General features: G+C 57.8%; 1 long non-coding RNA gene across 2 annotated transcripts; it reads right to left on the minus strand.

Moving 5' to 3' along the window:
* Positions 1–516: 516 nt before the first annotated feature.
* LOC123830470 lies at positions 517–9,977 on the minus strand. 2 transcript variants are annotated; one of them, XR_006787772.1, is made up of 4 exons: positions 9,841–9,977; positions 7,320–7,489; positions 1,541–2,042; positions 517–873 (listed from the first exon to the last, which is right to left on the minus strand). It is a non-coding gene; the product is annotated as an uncharacterized LOC123830470 (long non-coding RNA). The 2 variants fall into 2 exon arrangements; XR_006787773.1 differs by having other exon boundaries at positions 517–901.
* Between the last annotated feature and the right edge of the window lie 242 nt (positions 9,978–10,219).

The following is a 10,219-nucleotide window of genomic DNA, read 5'->3' on the forward strand; positions in this document are numbered from 1 at the left end:
GAAGGCGAGTGCAGCCGCACATTGTAATCCTGATAGGGATCATATTGTGCCTAAGACTTAATTAGCCAAATTGAAGTTTTGTGTGAGCTGCAAAAGTAATGTTTCTCTGATTGCGAAAATGTGCCCCGGGACACGTACCAATTAGGAAGAGCTGCAGTGGTACATCTGTAGCATTTTGTAGTTGTTTTGAAACTGTTGCAAGTACAAATAAATACCGAGTAGAAATGCGCCGTGTATTCCTCGCAGGTTTTTGTACTGACGTTAGTTAAGTCCTGTAGCTGCGGCCTGGCTTCTGAACCTGGTTTTTCCAGCTGATCTTCCTAAACTGTGTTTTTAGTGTAACCCAAAGATAGGATTTTATAATTAATCTGTGCCGTCGGCTTTCCAAACCGTCTTTATCGACTCCGCCGAACGCCCGCCCGTGGGCTGCCCCACCTGAGCCCGTGGAACTGTCAGATGTTTTTAAGTGTTTCCACGCTTGTTGATTTAGGGGGCATGATACTCAGGTTTTTTTAATGGTAGTAATATATGATCAGTGTAGAAAACCTGGAAAATACAGTGAAGTCAAAACTACAGGAACAAGTGTGACGGCAAGGGAAACACAGAAGCATGGTGGACAAGCGGCGACCCCAGCCCCTGCCCCGCCCCCCGAAAGAGCACTTTTCTGGGGCAGAAGTGGAGCATTTACCGCCTGCGCGGAGCTAGGACTCTGGTGTTTGTTCCGTGAGGGTCAGGATGGCGCGCCGGCCTCAGCGAGTTGTCAGAGCTCTTCAGCTGCGATTACATCAACAGAATCCGAAAACCAGCTCGCTGTGCGACAGAATGCTCGCGGCGGTGGGACTGGCAGACGCCCCGAGCCTCTCACCGACGTCCCTAGAGAAACATCCGTTTCTAAACACATCTTTTTATTTTTTTTTAGATTTTATTTATTTTTAGAGGGGGGTGAGAGAGAGAGAGAGAGAGAAACATCAATGTGCAGTTGCTGGGGGCCATGGCCTGCAACCCAGGCTTATGCCCTGACTGGGAATCGAACCTGCGATGCCTGGTTCACAGCCCGCGCTCAATCCACTGAGCTACGCCAGCCAGGGCTACACACATCTTTAAGGACTGAAATGTGTAAAAATACATATTTTCTATAAATTCAAAAAGTTGATCCAAATAAGGGATAAAAAGGATACCGCAAAGCAGGATGGAAATACGGACAGTTCAGTACTGGGTACTGGACTCAGCAGGTGGCATTTTAGGGAGGACCGGCCTCTCGTACGTGAGGGCAAGCTCAACAGGGATAAAAAGAATTGAAGACAAACAGCGAGAACTGCACAAGGCCTGGAACAGGACGTGCGTGACGCCCTGGAGTGCAGCTGTCCTTCCCCCCGGGGGAGGGGGAAGTTTAGACCCAAGAGCCGCAACAGAAAATGTTGAAAAATTCAACCGCGTAAAAATAAAACTCCCGCAGCAGAAGGCCACAAAAGCAAGTCAAAAGCAAAGGACAAGGCGAGGGGAAGACATTTGCAGCCCACAGTGCTAATGCAGGTCTCACCTTCCTAACGTAAGACAGCTTTTGCAGCTCGAGGGGGGAAGACTAACAGTCCGACAGAAGCTCTGGAAAGAGGTAAACAGTGGAAAAATGAGCTGGCATCTTTCTCCCGTCGTTCCCACTCAGAGGAAAAAAGCTGGAAGGTTGGTAACACCAAACAGAACATAAACATTCTGCTGTGTCACTGGTGGGGGTGTAGACCGGAACAACTCGTGTGCTGGGAGTTTTGGCAGCACCTCCTGGGTTCCTAACGATCGCCCGCTTTGGCTGCTAGGCCTCCCCCTGTGGCTGTCCTCGTGACGTGAACTTGAACGGGACAAGGTCGTTCACTGCGGAGTCGTCTGCTGGAAACCACCCAGGCGTCCGTCAGCCAGAGCCCGGCCCGGTGGGTGACTGTGCGTCCGCGCGGCTGCAGAGGAGGAGGTGGAAGGGAAGGTGCGGGTACAGGTGCGAGAAGAATCTCCCAGAAGTAACGTCAGGAGAAGGCCCGCGGTGTGCGTCCTGTCTGGGTAGAAAGAGGCAAGCCCGTGTCCGCGTGTGCTGGGGTGTGCGGGCCCCCGCGTGTACACCGGTAATGGGAGCCTCTGGTGTGCAGGTGTCTCCTCCGCGCGGCCCGGGGCGCTGGGCAGCTGGGTGGGGAGAACAGGGCGGGGAAGGGTGCCTGTCCATTTCGGGGTTCCTGGCTGCTTTTCTTCAAGAGAGGACGTATTACCTATCCAAAACTTAAACTTAAATTCATCTTCCTACCTAATCTGAGTACATGGTTACATTCACTTCTGACTATATATCCCTTTCATGATACATTTTCTAAAACTGCATTTTGTACCAGAAATTTAACATCAATTAGGTTTGGTTGAGATTCACTATTGAAAGAGTAAATTTCAAAAATCACTTTAATTGCATACTTGACTTTCTGTACAATTTAGACTTTCTCTGTACAACTCCGACTTTGTGTGCTTCTGCCTGCAACATAATCATTCCCTTCTGTGTACAAATGTGTCAGAACCCTCACCCATCGAGGAATCTAAACTTATCGCTGAAGACTTGTGATCAGCTTGAAGCTTTTATAAGCATATTCAAGGGGTTTTTTTTAAGATTTTATTTTTCAGAGCGGGGAAGGGAAGGAGAAAGAGAGGGAGAGATACATCAACCTGTGGTTGCCTCTCACATATCACCTACTGGGGGCCTGGCCTGCAACCCAGGCACGTGCTCTGACTGGGAATCGAACTGGCGACCCTTGGATTTGCAGGCCAGCACTCAGTCCACTGAGCCACACGAGCCAGGGTGCATGTTGAAGTATTTTTATGTTAAACTCTCCATTTTTTTGCTCACGTGCGTGAAGGTTGACTAAAGTTAATTAGCCTTCTGCCTTTCTCATCCATTCTTCCTCCTCCTGACGTGGACCCGCACCCCAAGGCAGCGAATCCTTCCCTCACGTGCTGAGACGTTGTCTCAGAACATGCAAGGGTATCCTCCTGCCTGTGGAAGATTCTCACCAAACCACACTGTGTTTCACGTAGAGATCTTTTGGCTTTTTACCCTTAAATGCAAGAACTCTTCTTTTTTTTTTTTTTTAACCCTTGACACAGTGAAGATTTTGTCCCAGTCCATTCCAAACATGACTTAAACGTCAAGAACCTCCTGGAGAAAGGCTTCCTCCTCCACCCACTCCCTGCCCTCGGCCGTCCTGCCGGTTTCTGTGGAGACACTTCGCACAGTGATGAGTGACTGCAGAGTTGGCTGTTTCGTGCTCATCTCCCCGATAGAATGCGAGAATGTGAGCCAAGCCCCGCCCATCCCCCAGGCCGAGGACACAGCAACCGAGTGCCTGTGCAGAGTAGATTCTCAGCATACAAGGTCCGGAAAAACTCCAGCCATTATTAATATAGCGAGAACGGTTTGTGTGACGTCGGTGTAACCTGGCAGCCAAGGAGAGAGGACTGGAATGTGCACGAGTGAACAGTGACACCTTCACTGTACTAGTCGGGGGGGGCAGTTGACACTGTTGAGTGAGCATGAGTACCGTGGGGCCATCACATTCAAAATGACTGAGCGAGTAGAGCAATGAGTCTGTATCAGATTTTGCGTTAAGCTTAACTTCCTCCATGGAAACTGTTCAGGTGCTTCAGAAGGCCACAGCTGTGGGCAACTGGTGACTGGCTGCTTCATCAAGACAACACACCTGCTCACGCATCACGTCTCATGCGGAGTGTTTTGGTGAAACAGCAGGTCACCCAGGTGACTCAGCCCCACTAATAGCCCAGATTTGGCGCCCTACGACTTCTGGCTTTTCCCAAAACTAAAATCACCTTTGAGAGGGAAGAGATTTCAGACCATTGGTGAGATTCAGGAAAATACGACAGGGCAGCTGATGGCGACTGGGAGAACCGTGTGAGGGCCCAGGGGGCCCACTCTGAAGGGGACTGAGGCGTCACTGTCCACAGTGTTTCTGGTGTCCTCTGTCTTCCTCAGCAGATGCCTCTGCTGTCCACGGCGCATGGCTGGACCTCCTGGCCAGGCCTCGTGCTCTTGTCGGGTAAGTGAACCAGTGAACCACCTTTGCTTCTTCCCAGCGTCTCCCTCTGCTCGAAATGCGCGCCCCCCCAGGTCAGGGACTGTCTCGAAGGAGCCAGCGTGGGACGGCAGACACTGCGCGGGGGCCACAGGTGTGCCTTCCTCACTCACTCCTGACGCGGTCACGGACCGGCGGCAGTGCTGCTACTGACAGATCCAGGATCCAGCCTCCTCGCAGTGACAGACCTTGACCTTGGCCAGCTTGGTCAAACAAGGGTAAAAGCAAACTTGTAAAACTGTGCTTTGCACCAGTAATCCTGACAGCTACTATTTCTTACCCAAGAACATCGACCAGAGCAACAAGGCGCTGCCCGTCTCCCCGGCGGGCTCTGGACAGGGCGCAGTCCGTGGTTCCCGCCCAGCGGGCCGTGTTTTCGGAGGGGCCGGCCGGACCGAACCGGGTCGGGAATCTCAGACGGTGCAGCGTGTGCAGATGGAGAGTCTATTTTCCACCCAAAATGCTTTCATTTCCCTTGGGAGGTTGTGAAGACAATTTCCTCACCCCGATAAGAGAGCAGATTTTTTGATGTAATCATGTATTTATTTCATGGTTTGCACAAGATGTACCTTTAGTAAATCCAGATTTTTGCAGCCCGTCAAGCAGCCCGTCAGTGTGTGTGATGGCAGCAGGCTCTAGAGCTGCCAAGACCAGCGCTCGCACAGAGCGGCCTGCCGCTCGCTAACTGTGGCACATTAGCATAAGCAGCCCGTTTTAGCAGGAGCGGCTCTCGGAAGCTACACAGAGAACGAGAGGGGTTTTGCGTTTGGATCATTAAAAACTGCCCGCGTGGTGCGCGGTGTCATCGTGAATGTCAGACGCAGCCCAGACCATCGACACAGCCTGCCTGGAGTGGACTCCCTAATGGACACAATCGATCACGATCTTAAGACTCACTGGGAACACTAACTAACAAATACCTATTTTTACGGATTGTTTTTTTTTTTCCTTAAAAGATGCACATCGAATAAAAAACCTCTCAACACTTGTCAGCCCTCCTGTGAACATACCGTGCGCACGGACTGGCACGGGCCGCTCGCCGCCCCCGTGCCGTGGAGTTCGGGGAGAAGCCTGGCCCGGACCGACCGCGCAGAGCGCAGACCTCGCGCCACGGGCCGCTCAGAGGGAGCTGGGGAGCGGGTGAGGGTCCTCGGGGGTGTCTGCGCGGCAGCGAAGATCCGAGTTCCGCAGCCGTCCTCACACTTTACAGCCCCTCTGGCCGGCGGCCCACGGCACAAAACCAAGGTGAGTCTTCCCGAATACCTAGTTCGTTACCTCCATCAGCAAAAGGAATTAATAACTCCACAGGGCAAAGAGCTCTCCGGCCACAGCCTACTCCAAATCCAACCGCAGTGCCACCGCGGGTGCCGGGGCAGCCCTTCAGGGGTGTCTGCGGGACCCCAAACAGGTGCAAACGAAGACAGCCAAAAGCCTGCCTTGCCCACTCCTGGGGCACACATGGGACCGTCAGGTGCACCGTCGTTCACGACCACCGCCCCTGGGCCGAGACGGGGGTTTCCTCCGACAGACTCCGTGAGCTCGGGGCGGGGCCGTTGTTCACCGCTGTCCGAGCCCAGCACACAGTAGGTCTCTGTAAGTGCCCAAAGGCTGAATCCGAGTGCAATATCCAGGGCAGGATCTAAGCACGTGCACTTCTCACCGCCTGTGTGCCCCCAGATAGAGCTTTCCGGGGGTTCCTGTGTGCTGTCACAGGCGCGGGTGTCCGAGCTGCTGGCCGGTGACAGAGTCCTATCTCTGAAAGAGGCACACGGGGTCACATGGGAACTAGACTGATTGCATGGGGGATCACTTTGCACGTTGTATTAATGTCTAGTCGTCACGCCGCACACCGGAGACCACGGTGATGCCGTGGGTCAGCTGTAACTGAGAAAAAGCACGAGCAACCGGTACAGTGTCTGCATCTGAAGGGAGCGGGTGACCGAGGCCAGCGATGACCTGGCCCCCCTCTCTGCGCACTGGGCTTCTGATTTGCCTTCACACACACACACACACACACACACACACACACACGATCAAATACACTCGTTTACCATGTATGCTTTGTGTGTTCCTATGTTCCTGCATGAATACTACACAGGAAAACCCCGGGGGCGCTCCCCACCTCTTCCAGGAAGGGGAGCTGGGCCGCTGGAAGGAAAGGTTGGGGAAGAGACTTTCTAATGACATGCTGTACCGTTCGGACTTTCCGATCATGTTACATGAGTAACCTGGGCAACATTCTTAAAACATTGAGCAGACGTACAGATTTTCAGGCCCCTCCCTGGAGACCCTCACTCATGAATCTGGAGGGTAGGGTCTGGAACACTGCATCTCCCACCGACTCCTGGGAAGCACCTGTGACCAGGACCGTTTGCGGATCAGGGTCAAGGTTAGACTTGGCTTTGGAGACCATGGGATCCAGCAGCTCCCAAGCCAGTGCTATTCGGAGCAGTGGGGGGCGGGGGGGCTCCGCCCGCAGGGCTCCCCCCATCCCCGCCCACCACAGATGAGAAAAAGTCTACCAAGACACGACCTGCTTGGGGGGGGAAAGGTGGCCGATCTCTCACAGGAGAAGGGCCAGGAGCCTGTTCCTCAGTGGGCTTTTATTGGGCTCGTTTACACAGGAATTCAGGTAAAGTTCATTAAACATTGCCAGGAAGTAAGGATCAAACAATAGATAACAAGGAACTCTGAGGGCCTATTTTGAAACAGGGTCAAATAGCTAAAGAGCTGTAAAAAACTTGAAGGAACAAACTTACTTCTTCCTTGGACCCTTATCATTCAACTGAAAGCATTCTAAACAAAGCAGGTTTCACAGGATTTTACATATTCTTTCTGAGGCCTGATTGCCCAGGGAACCCGCCCTTTCCAGCACAGGGCTGCACCACCCTCTGTCATTGTTTCAGGCTTAGGTGGAGCAGGGGAAGTAAGGCAGCCAAGAGATAAGGAGATTTTCTCACAGACCTTGAGGACTCAGGCTATGTCAAAGCTGAGAGGCGAGGGTCCATCACCCCCTTTTGCTGTACCCCCCAAAGTCCTTCCTTGGGGGCCTCCCACGTGATCGTGCCTGTCTTAGGTCGTTCCCCCCTTGGGGAATCTTACCCATCACTGGCTAACCGACCAAGCTTTGGGGGCCAGGCAGGGTGAAGTAAAAGGAGCAGAAGCAGTCTCCTGCCAGGGAGATAAGCTTTTGTCTCCTTGGTGGCTTACCGTCCAAGGTCGCTCCCTCAGCCTTAGCCTTGGCGGGGGTTACAGCTTCTGAAACCAGGCAGGGCAGTCCCCAACAGGGTAGCAGGCGGTTCCTCTGCAGGCACGGTGGCCAGCTCGCCTCGAACCACCAACCCGCTGAGATCAGTAGGGGACTGTCCTCTCTGTCATCTCTGCATAGAAATGTCTCTGTCACCACGGTGGGCAGCCCCCCCGGGACTCTCACCCTCTGGCGTCCCCTCCCACACCGCCTGGGGTGACCTGCACAAACAACAGGCTACGGTGGCAGCGATGGCACATGACCTCCGACACCAGATAGAAAAAATAGGCTGTGGCCTCTGTCTGGCCCTCTCCTGGACAGCCCCTTCTGGGGACGCCAGGCCGTGAGGACACGCAGGAGGCTGCGTGGTCACTAGATCCCTCCGCCGACAGCCCGCGCCGACTGGACAGCTGTGCGAATGGGCCGCCTCGAGAGTGCATTTCCAGCCGCAGTCGGGCCTGGAGGTGACGCGGAGCTCAGCCGGCGCCTCGGCCGCGGACGCGACCGGGGTCCTGGGGCGGCACCACGCGCTCAGCGTCCGGTCCAGCCCGCTGAAGCCGTGCTGAGTGGGCCTCGTCCGTCAGCACTCGGGACGGCTGTGCGCGGGAGGGCCTGTCGCGCAGCCTGGGTGGCTGCCCCCTCCCGTCGTGTCTGCCCACAGGTGCGGTTCCTGCCACTGCACCTTGACCTTCCCGCTGGCGGCGCGCCCCCCAGGCCTGCGGCTGCGGCTGCGGCGGCACGTTTGCCGTCCCGGGGGAGTCGGCGGAGGGCGCCGACACTGGACTGCCTCGCTCAGGCGGGGCCACTCCCAGGACTGTCACCCCGCGCGCCGGGACCTGCAGGGCTTGCCCGCGGTGGGTCTCCGAGTTCGGCTTGAGGGGGAGGGCAAAAGCAGGGGACCCTCTCTGCAGTGGCGAGGCCCTGAGCCCCACCCCGCCGCCCCGCCACGGAAGGCCCGCCCCCCGCCTCGGGCGTCCTCCGGGCTGCGGACGCCTCTGTGGCCTCTCCCTGGGAACGGACTGTGTGGGGCTCCAGGCCGAGACGCAGGGTCCGCTCACCGTGCTGTGCGGGACGCCGGCCTGGACGGTCTGGTTTCCACGCCGACAGACGACGTCTCCCAGCTCTCACCTGGCGGATCGCTGCGACCTCACCGGTGTGGGGAGTGCCCCACGCGCACCCCCCGCCCACGCCCTAGGACTGCCGCGTGGGGGGCCGGGGTCACCGTGGATTTCACTGACGAATTATCAGCTAAAGTCTTACACACACGTGTGCATCTGGCTCGTGCCAGCCCGTTTCTCACGGTCGCGGTCACTTGGCTCTGCTCTGCGTGCATGCGGGGTCGCTCAGGAAGCCCCGCCGCCCCCGCGCTGTGTCATCTGCCCGCCTCTAGAGGCAGGGGCCGGTTTGCGAAACATCAGATGGAGCCAGGAGCCCGTGGGATGCGTGTTGCTTGGTGTTGCCTAGCAACACGGCTGGGGCACAGGATCGCAGCGAGGGTGGAATGCACGCCCCCAGGAGAGGCACACTACTCACAAACACGGGCGCGCGCTCACGCACACGGGCCCACAGCCCGGCAGGCAGGCCGCGTGTGAACTGGGAGCGCAGAAGTGCCGTCACCTGCAGCACCGTCTTCAGAGCACCGCGGAGTAAACACGCGAGGCGGCCGCGAGGCGCTCTGACAGCGACACGCGCGGATCTGTCGCTCAGAGGGAAGTGTGCCCGCGGAGGGGCTTGACGGCCCCCCCCGCCCCCCGCGGACGCGAGCCGCGTGGAGGCGAGCGACACCCTCGTCCGCGGGATGGGCCGGTCAGTCCGTGAAGTCGCGGGCAGAGGTGTTCGGCGCACAGAAACAACTTGAACCTCTCCGCGCACCCTTCGCTCGGAACACGGGGTTCACCCTCGGTTTTCGCGGGAGCCAAGGGGGGTGGTCGAAGGCACGGCCGTCGAGGTCGGACTCTCGACTTCAGACTCGGACTCCGCCTTCTGCTGCTGTGTTCTCGGCCCTGGCCTGCACCCCCCCCCGCCCCCCTCCCCGGACCGGGAGCGACAGCGGCTGCCAGCACAGGGGGCCGCCGTGAGGGTGGGGGGGGCGAGGGCACCCGGGCGGGCGGGCGGGCGGAGGAGAGAGTCGGCCTCCCTGTCCCGGCAGCGCTCCCGTGCGGGAGGCCTGGTGACTGCCTGTCTCCGGGCACCGAGCCGCCAGGGAACCCGCGTGGGTTCCTGCGGGGTCCTCCCGGGAGGGGGTGGCCTGCGGTCCCCTTCCCTGCCTGGAGGGGAAGGTGAGGAGTCGCCTGCCCCCTCCTCCCCTGGCTGGGCAGTGGCTCCCCCGGAGCCAGAAAGCCAGCCCGCCCAGCTCTGGGACCCGGAGGCCTCAGACTCGCGAGAGGAGGAGCTCGCCCCAAGGTCAGCTCCGGGGCCCTCCCGGGCAGCACGCGCCTCCCTCCTGCGTCCCCTTTTCCTTCGTCCCAGACCCTGGGCACCCACCGCACAGCCCGGTTCTGGCGGAGCGGCGATTTCCGAGACACACGTCCCTCCCCGAGGCTACGCGGGGCGGGGGGATGGCAGGCCGGGAGCCCGGCCACCCGCTCTGCCGGGCAGGCCCCGGCTCCGGCGGCACTGGCCTCCAGGATCCAGGTGAGCGAGACCCGGAGCAGCTGAGCGGCCCGCCCCGCCCCGCCCCGCCCCCAGGGACAGGCGCGCAGTGAGCTGGGCGCCCGCCCGCGCAGCACCGAGCGGACACAGCACCTGGCGCTGCTACGGCAGCGGGAGCACCGGGTGACCCGGGTTCAGCTTGAACAGGAAGATGTGGGTCAGAAACCAGCGTTTTAACGATTTTTCATTTATTCCTAATATCCTTTTTCTT

Source organism: Phyllostomus hastatus, unplaced genomic scaffold (assembly GCF_019186645.2).
Source record: "Phyllostomus hastatus isolate PE091 unplaced genomic scaffold, TTU_PhHast_1.1 phas_scaffold_129, whole genome shotgun sequence".
Taxonomy (NCBI): domain Eukaryota; kingdom Metazoa; phylum Chordata; class Mammalia; order Chiroptera; family Phyllostomidae; genus Phyllostomus; species Phyllostomus hastatus.